We start from the raw sequence: 8,312 nt of genomic DNA on the forward strand, positions 1-8,312 counted from the left end.
ACACTATAAGAGGGGCTGAGCAAAGCAGTAACATAGCCAAACAACGGTTTGCTAGGACAAGGTGGGTGAGAGGCTTGGTTCAACAATATGGGATGCCTGATAAGCAAGTGGTAGGTATCGCAGCATAGGCATAGCAAAAGAGCGAGCATCTAGCAAGCAAAGATAGAAGTGATTTCGAGGGTATGATCATCTTGCCTGAGATCCCGCAAGGAAGAAGAACGAGTCCATGAAGAAGACAAACGGAACGTAGACGAACGGGTCCTCACAACGCGACGTTATTGGAACCAACCCGAAGAAGCAAACACTGGAAAAGAAGCACACAACATAGTAAACAACCAACACATGAACATGGTATGATATGCGAGATGCGGTATGCGATGCATATGCATGATTTGCAAGGGAATGCATGAACCTGGCCTCAACATGGAAATCCAAGTGTGCCACTGGAATGGTGAGATGAAATCTCTTGAAAACGATATAAAGATCACCGGAATCGGAGTTACGGTTTGGAAATGGCAAGCAATTCAAATATGGCACCGGTCTGCGATTTACAGCAAGTAGCCATCTAAATGCAACAAGATGAACATGCTACAGCACTCAAACATGGCATCAAAATACATGGCAGGGATCCATTCATGATGCTTAACAAAATACTAGCACTGAGCTACGGCCAATTCATCCATTAACAGGTTCAATCAAGCATGGCAAAAATGCATATGGTAAACAGATTTCAGACTTAGTGAAATTAACACTTGTCTGGAATCTCAGATCAGATAGCACTCTTTGGAGCAACAAAACTACATGCTACAGGACCTGAACATGGCAAAGTAAACCATGGCATGGAGCTACTCAAAAACTTAATAAAAGTCCCTTAGTGACCTTGAGCCAAAAGGGATCAGAAAACACATTTGCAAGCATGGGAACATAGCAAAAGCATAAACAGTTCTCATACTTAGTGAAAACTGGAGCATGCTGAAACATATCTCAAGTAGGCATGTTTACGAGCTCGATGCACTCACTACAGAGCAAGTCATGGCAATCTAAGCATACACCCATCAAGAATACACAAAATGCAAGCTAGACATGGCAAGAACAATAAAATATCATGCACGGAACAACTACAACATCCTCGGCAAAATCGCTAACAAGTAGACAATCTGCCCAGATACATGAAATAGCAAAAGTAGAGCTCGATTGACTCAAGCTAGGGTGCTCCATAATTGCAAACAAAGACATGGATGGATAGAGCACTACAAGATTAATAAAACATCCTTACTGATCATCCTCAAAAGAGGCACGGATCACTAGGAAACAACATGAACATATGGCATAATGAGATAAACAGGTCAAGGACTTAGTGGAGATGCTAAGTCCCTGAAATCAGCATTAACGAATGCTCCACTTTGCAAGCTTGTGCTAGTCACCACACACATCACAAAAATACATGGGTTGCACCTCTGGAAATATGGCAAAACCCTTAACAAAACATATGTAGAGCTCAAGGGCACATCATGCACACAATAATCATGGCAAAAATGACAAATATCTAAATGGAGCAGCAGATCTGACAATTATCTCAAGTAGCCCTCTTCTAACAGTATTTCGGGCATCAAGATGAACTCAAATGAAAATGATGCAATGGAATGAAATGATGTACTCTCTGAGGCAAACATTTTGATATGCTATATGCATGAATCGGAGCTACGGATGCAAAATTACGACACGATGAACATGTGTATATGAATCTGGGAATTTCGGGGACTTAGTGGAAATTTCACCTCCGCGAAAAGTGAACGCGGGACGGAGGGATCCGGGACGGCGCGGTGCAGATCCGAGATGGGTGTTTGGTTCAAGGATGGATGGATCTCATCCTGTCTTCTCCGGCGAGGTGCCGAACTCCGGCGAGCATGGCGCGGGCTCCGGCGAGCTTGGCATGGGGCGGCGCAGGTGAAGAGGGGGGCGGCACGCGGCGCGTTTGGCGGCGAGCGGCGAGGCGGTCGCCGGCGAAGATGAGGCGGCGGGCCAGCGAAGATCGGTGGTGGCGGGGCGCTCCGCTGCAGGCGGCAGGGGCGATGGCGCTCTAGTGGCGGAGAAGCCGCGGCGGCGCACGGTGAAGACGAGCGGTGGGGCGCTGGATCCCTGGCGGCGCGCGAAGGCCCCGGCGCGGGACGGCGGCTCGGGCCCGTGGGGGCTGGAGACGGGCCTCGGCGGGCCGCGCGGGTGGGACGGCGGTGTGGGGCGGCGACCCGGGCGACGTTGCAGTGCTTGAGTGGCTAAGGTGGAGGAGGTGATGACGTGGCAGGCCCTGATAGGTCAGAGCGACGTGGCGGCGGGGTGGACGCGTCCGCTGGCGAGCGGACATGTCCGGCGGCGTGGAGGGAGTTGGATCTAGGGTTTGCCTGCGCGAGAAATTCGGAGGGAGACACATATTTATAGGTAGAGGGAGCTAGGAGAGTCCAAATGAGGTGCGGTTTTCGGCCACGCGATCGTGATCGAACGACCGAGATGATGGAGCAGGTTTAGGTGGGTTTTTGGCCACTTTGGAAGGGTGTTGGGCTGCAACACACACGAGGCTTTTACGGTCCCTCAGTTAACCGTTGGATTGTCAAACGAAGTCCAAATGGTATGAAACTTGACAGGCGGTCTGCCGGTAGTAAACCAAGGCCGCTTGGCAAGTATCAGTCCAATCCGGAAATATTTAATACCCGCACACGAAAGAAAGGTAGAAAAGACCACCGGAGGAGAACGAAGCGCCGGAATGCAAACGGACAACGGGGAAAATGCTCGGATGCATGAGATGAACACGTATGCAAATGAAATGCACATGATGACATGATATGCAATGCATGACACGCAAGCAATGATAAGGCAACAGCAGCGAATAACTGGAGGACACGTGGCACATCGGTCTCGGGGCGTTACACGATGGCTCTGATCCGCCGGTTTTCTGCAGAGGAGAAGGGAAAGGCCCCCCGAGAGGGTCCTGACCCCCTCCCACCGAAGAAACGGCCAGTCCTCTGCCGCCGGGACGAAGGTGCCTGGCAGGAGGTGTCGATGCCGTGGTACGAGCGGCCGCCGCCTGGGTTTCCGCTGCCCTTGTACGCCCGCATCGTAGGCCCAGGGAGGAGGGATCCGAGCAACACCGACAGCGTCGCCACCGACGCCGGCGAGTCATGGTGGTGCGCGTCGTCCCCCCTGGAGTCCACGCCGAGCGCTCCTCTCGTGAGCTTGTGCTCCACACTGCCATGCCTCCAAGTTCTTGGATCCGCCTCCCTTCCTCCTTCGCCTTCGAGATGCCGCAGAGCGGGGCCCTAGAGCTCTGGCTGTAGCACGCCGACTGTGGCACCCCCGCGACCGGAGCGGAGGTCGCGGTCGTCGCTCCGGGCAAGGTCTTCATGACCCGAGGCTGGGGTGAGATCGCCCGGGTCTGTCGCGCGGATGGTGCCCTGGTGATCCATCCTGAATACGACGGCGTCTCTTTGATGTTCTTCAAGGTCTTTGATGTAGAAGGACGCCGGCTGGAATGCTGCCCAGGGGAAGCGGCAGGGGTGACGAGCTTGGCGAGGGCCAACCCCGCCCGTTGGTCCTCCTGCAGCCCCTCAGGCAGCAGCGGAGGGACTGCACGCTTCAGCGGCTCCCTCGAACTCCTTGTGACCCCGGAGATGAGTGATGACAGCTACGAGCCTCCGAGCTTGCGCCGTGCTCGGAGTGGCGCAGCTGCATCGGGTCGCCAACGCCGCTGATCTGGATGGGGTTGGCGCCGGCGCCGGGCAGCCCACTGTTGATGATGGCGTCGCTAGTGGAGGTGCTAGCAATTAGTGTTCCTTAGGGTTAGCTCCTTTTGTTCCCTGCGAGGAATTAGAGCAACACCCCGCGGGGGTATGTAAGGCGTCTGCCGTGTCTTTTGTGAATATTATATCCTTAATATGAACTGATGCGAGGTGCTTGTTCTGTCCCGGCTAAGCTCCCCCTTTCTATCCTCACGAGGACTTGGCGCTCTACGCTGACAGGCCCCAGTACCCACGCAGGCTTCAGCCGTCGCTGGTATGCCAGGTCGCGATGCCGTGGTCAAGGCCAGGAGGTGAGCGGCCCGAGGTGCGGTAAGAGCCCCTGAGTCGCGATGCTCGGGAGTTCCACTTTAGCGCTCAAGCAGCCCTCGCTGGGCGAGAAAGGAAAGCAGCGTCACCGTGACAGAGCTACACTGGGCGAGGGTTTGGCGTTGCGTTGGTCTAGCTCCTGTAATGGCGTGACTTATCTTGTGCGTCTGATGTAGTTCCTCGGGGAGGCGCTAGGCCCAAGAGACGGTGGACGAGGTACTGCCCGGTTGGGTCCTCGCGAGCTTCTTCCCACTCTCCTGCACTTCCCTTCACGCTCTACGTCCTCAGGTCCCGGCCCTCGAGCGAGCTCAGCCGCCGCTGGTATGACAGGTCGCGATGCCGTGGGTCAAGGCCAGGGGGTGAGGGCTGGAGAGCCAGTAGGAGCCCATGAGTCGCGATGCTCAGGTACCCCCCTTTTAACATGCAAGCGGTCCGTGCCGGAGATGGAGAGAGAGAGAGCTCACGACGTCCCCAACGTTGCTCCTGGAGTAGGTCCTGCACACCAATAATGAGGAGAAACAAGGCCTGCTGTTACGGCTACCAGCCAACCCTTGGTCCCTCCGAGGAAGTGATTGGGGCACTTGAGGGCCTGGTGAGGTGGCGCCTTGCGGGGCTGCCGCGGCCAGAGCTCGACCACTCAGATTTATCGACGTAGCAGGGATGGACCCGTGCGCAAGTGCCGTGCCAGAGCGAGCGGCTCCATAGGTGGGTGTCAATCAATCAGGTGGTTAGGTCAGATATGTCATGCATAAAGGAGGAAATCCAATTTCCAGCAAACGCAGGTGAAAGTAACCGCCGCTGGGTCGGGCCCGAGCGGTGTTGGGGTGATGCAGCCCGTGGGGTGCCCCCCAACAAGGTAAGTAAAGAACATAGACAAAATGGATACATGTCGCGGGGACGGACCCACGCGGCCTGGGAATGGTGCAGCCCTATGGGCGCTCCCAGCTGAAGGTAGAACTCTGAAAGATGTCACCTGATGCCGTTGAAGATGAAGTGATGCTGAGGAAGTGAGCGATGCGTGGTGAAGATGTCGGCCCTCACGAGCCCCCAGGCCCAGGGACCTCAGGAGGCTCCGTGGGCTCAAGCGGGTCCTCGAGAGCCATCTCCATCTCGGCCAGGACCGCATGGTGCCTGACCTCCTGAGCCTCCAGAATGCTCCTTAGCAAGCACTGGCGAGCGGCGGCCGCATTCGGCAAGCTGAAGGGCATGCGAACGTAGCTGTGGGGTGGCCCCCCACAACGCCCCACGCGCGAAGGCCATATGCGCTCTTGAGACGCGGCTCGGTTGAGCCCTGGGACGTCGATGCAGACGCGCAGCCCTCCATCGTCGCCTGGATGTGGGGCTACGGCGGGCAAGCGGCGGCTGCCGCGCATGACTCTTGACTCTTGTAGCTCCTGAGTGTTTCTTGCGACGAACTCCTGAGGGTTTGGTCTTCCTTGCCTTGTACCTTCCTAAGGGAAACGTGCCTGAAAGCGCCCCTCCAAGTGGTGCCCGAGCGCCTCCCTCGCGACCTTGGCAAAGTCGGTGGCTCTCCAAGCAAGAGCCCCCGAGCCCTGCTTGAGGAGGGCACCGGGCGCGCCTCCCTATGCATGAGAGGGTGGCACTCCCTGATCGAGCGTGGAACCTGACGCGACACCTCCGGAGGCGCCAGCCCCCTTGTGGCTTGAGCCTGGCGAGGTCTTCTTCTTCTTAAGGGTTGCTTCGAGAGGTCTCCCGCTCCTGTGGTCTGGGTCTTCAATTGCCGCGGCTTGGAACACGCGCTCCAGTGAACACACTGCGTCTCTTTCTTCACAGGGCACGGTGATGACTCCACCACTTCCAGGCATCTTGAGGACATTGTAACCATGGTGAGTCACTGCCATGAACTTGGCTAGGGCCGGGTACCCGAGGATGGCATTGTATGGCAGGCGGATGTGAGCAACGTCGAAGTCAATGAGCTCGGTGCGGTAGTTGTTGCATTGCCCGAAGGTGATTGGAAGGCGCACCTGCCCAATTGGAACAATAGAACCTTTGGTGACTCCTGAGAATGGCTTGGTTGGCCGAAGTTGATCGTACGGCACTTGGAGTTCGTCAAACTTCTCGAAGGACAGGACGTTGAGTCCAGCGCCGCCATCGATGAGGGTCCTGCTGACCTGCACATTGCTGATGACTGGGGAGCAAAGCATCGGGAGGACTCCGGCCGTTGCCGCGCACTTGAGCTGATCTGCTGAGCTGAACGTGATAGCGCACGTAGACCATCTGAGAGGGCGCGTGGCCTCAAGCTTGGGAAGAACTGCATTCACCTCGCGAGCAAACTGCTTGAAGATGCGCTGCGAGGCTGCGGCCTAGGCGCCACCTAAGATGCAGGCAATTGCGCGCAGCTCCTGGAAGCCCCCAATCCCATCATCCTGATGTTGGTCTTCATTCCTCCTTGGCGGTGGCGGCAGAGGAGGGAGGCCTGCGTTGCCGTGCGGGCGGTCCTCGCGAGGCTGGTCGTGCCAGCGGTCCTCGCGAGGGCGGTCACGCCATCCCTGGCGCGGGCCATGGTCTTCCCATCGTCCTCCGCCTCTTCCTACTCCTTGGCCATAGCCCCTGTCGTTGCGCTCAGGGCGTCGGCCGATTCGCCCATCTCGCACGGCTCTGAGCTCTTGACATTCGTTGGTGTTGAGGGTGTGGAGGTCGTGGTACACGCAGTAGCGTCCGCCCTTGGATGACTCAGGCTGATCCTTGCCTCGCTTGGTGTCTGGTTGCGCTGCAAGCACGGCAGCCCCCTTGCGCTTCACGTCCTTGGCCTTGGGCTTCTTCTCTTTTGGGTCGGCTGCTAGGAGCTCGAGAAGGGAGAGGCGTCCTTCCTCAGCCCTGGCGCACTTGGTCGCCAAGTTGAACAGCTCCAGGGATGTGCACATGTCTTCATGGATTTCTAGCTCCTCCTTCATCTTGATGTCGCGCACGCCGTTGGAGAAAGCTGACATGATGGCTTCCTCAGTCACCTTGGGGATCTTGAGGCGAGCATAGTTGAAGCGCTGGATGTACTTCTGCAGGGTTTCCCCTGGCTATTGCTTGATGCGGCGCAGGTCGCTCACGGCTGGGGGCCGGTCGCGAGTGCCCTGGAAGTTGGCGATGAAGCGGGTGCGCAGCTCGCTCAAGAAGGAGATCGTGTCGGGGGCCAGGTTCAGGAGCCAGGTGCGGGCATCGTCCTTGAGCGCCATGGGGAACCAATTTGCCATGACCTTTTCGTCCTCGTTGGCGGCCACGATGCCCAGTTCGTAGAGCTGTAGGAACTCCGCGGGGTCCGCCGTGCCATCGTAGCGAGGAGGGAGGTCAGGCATGAACTTGCCTAGCCATGTGACGCCGCGCAGCTCGGGGGTGAAGGCGAGGCATGTTGGGGAACGTAGCAGAATTTTAAAATTTTCTACGCATCACCAAGATCAATCTATGGAGTAATCTAGCAACGAGGGAAGGAGAGTGCATCTACATACCCTTGTAGATAGCTAAGCGAAAGCATTCAAAGTGAACGGAGTTGAGGAAGTCGTACTCGTCGTGATCCAAATCACCGATGATCCTAGCCGCCGAACGGAACGCACCTCGCGTTCAACACACATACGGTTGGGAGAGACCGATCTCCTACTTTCTTGATCCAGCAAAGGAGGAGAGGTTTATGGGGATCCAGCAGCACGACGGCGTGTGGTGAAGCAGGCGGGGATCTCCGCAGGGCTTCGCCAAGCTCAGCGAAGAGGAGAGGTGTTTACGAGGGGAGAGGAGGTGCCAGGGGCTAGGGTGCGACACCCATGTGCCTCCCCACTATATTATAGGGGTGGAGGGGCTGGTTTCTTGCCTCCAAGTCCATTGGGGCGTTGGCCAAAGGTGGGGGAAAGAATCCCATCATTTCCCTTCCCCACCGATTGTATTCCCCCTTTTTTAGGGATCTTGATCTTATCCTTCGGGATATGATCTTATTCCTTCTAAGGGGATCTTGGTGCGCCTTGACCAGGGGTGTGGGGCCTTGCCCCCACTACCCACGTTCATGTGGGTCCCCCCATGCAGGTGGGCCCCACTCCGGAACCTTCTAGAAACCTTCCGGTACAATACCGGAAAATCCCGACATTTTCCGGGCCAAATAGGACTTCCCCGTATATAAATCTTACCTCTAGACCATTCCGGAACTCCTCGTGACGTCCGGATCTCATTCAGGACTCCGAACAACTTTCGGGGTTACCGCATACTAATATCTCTACC

The sequence above is a fragment of the Triticum urartu genome, chromosome 1 (genome assembly GCF_003073215.2).
Source record: "Triticum urartu cultivar G1812 chromosome 1, Tu2.1, whole genome shotgun sequence".
In the NCBI taxonomy this organism is placed as follows: domain Eukaryota; kingdom Viridiplantae; phylum Streptophyta; class Magnoliopsida; order Poales; family Poaceae; genus Triticum; species Triticum urartu.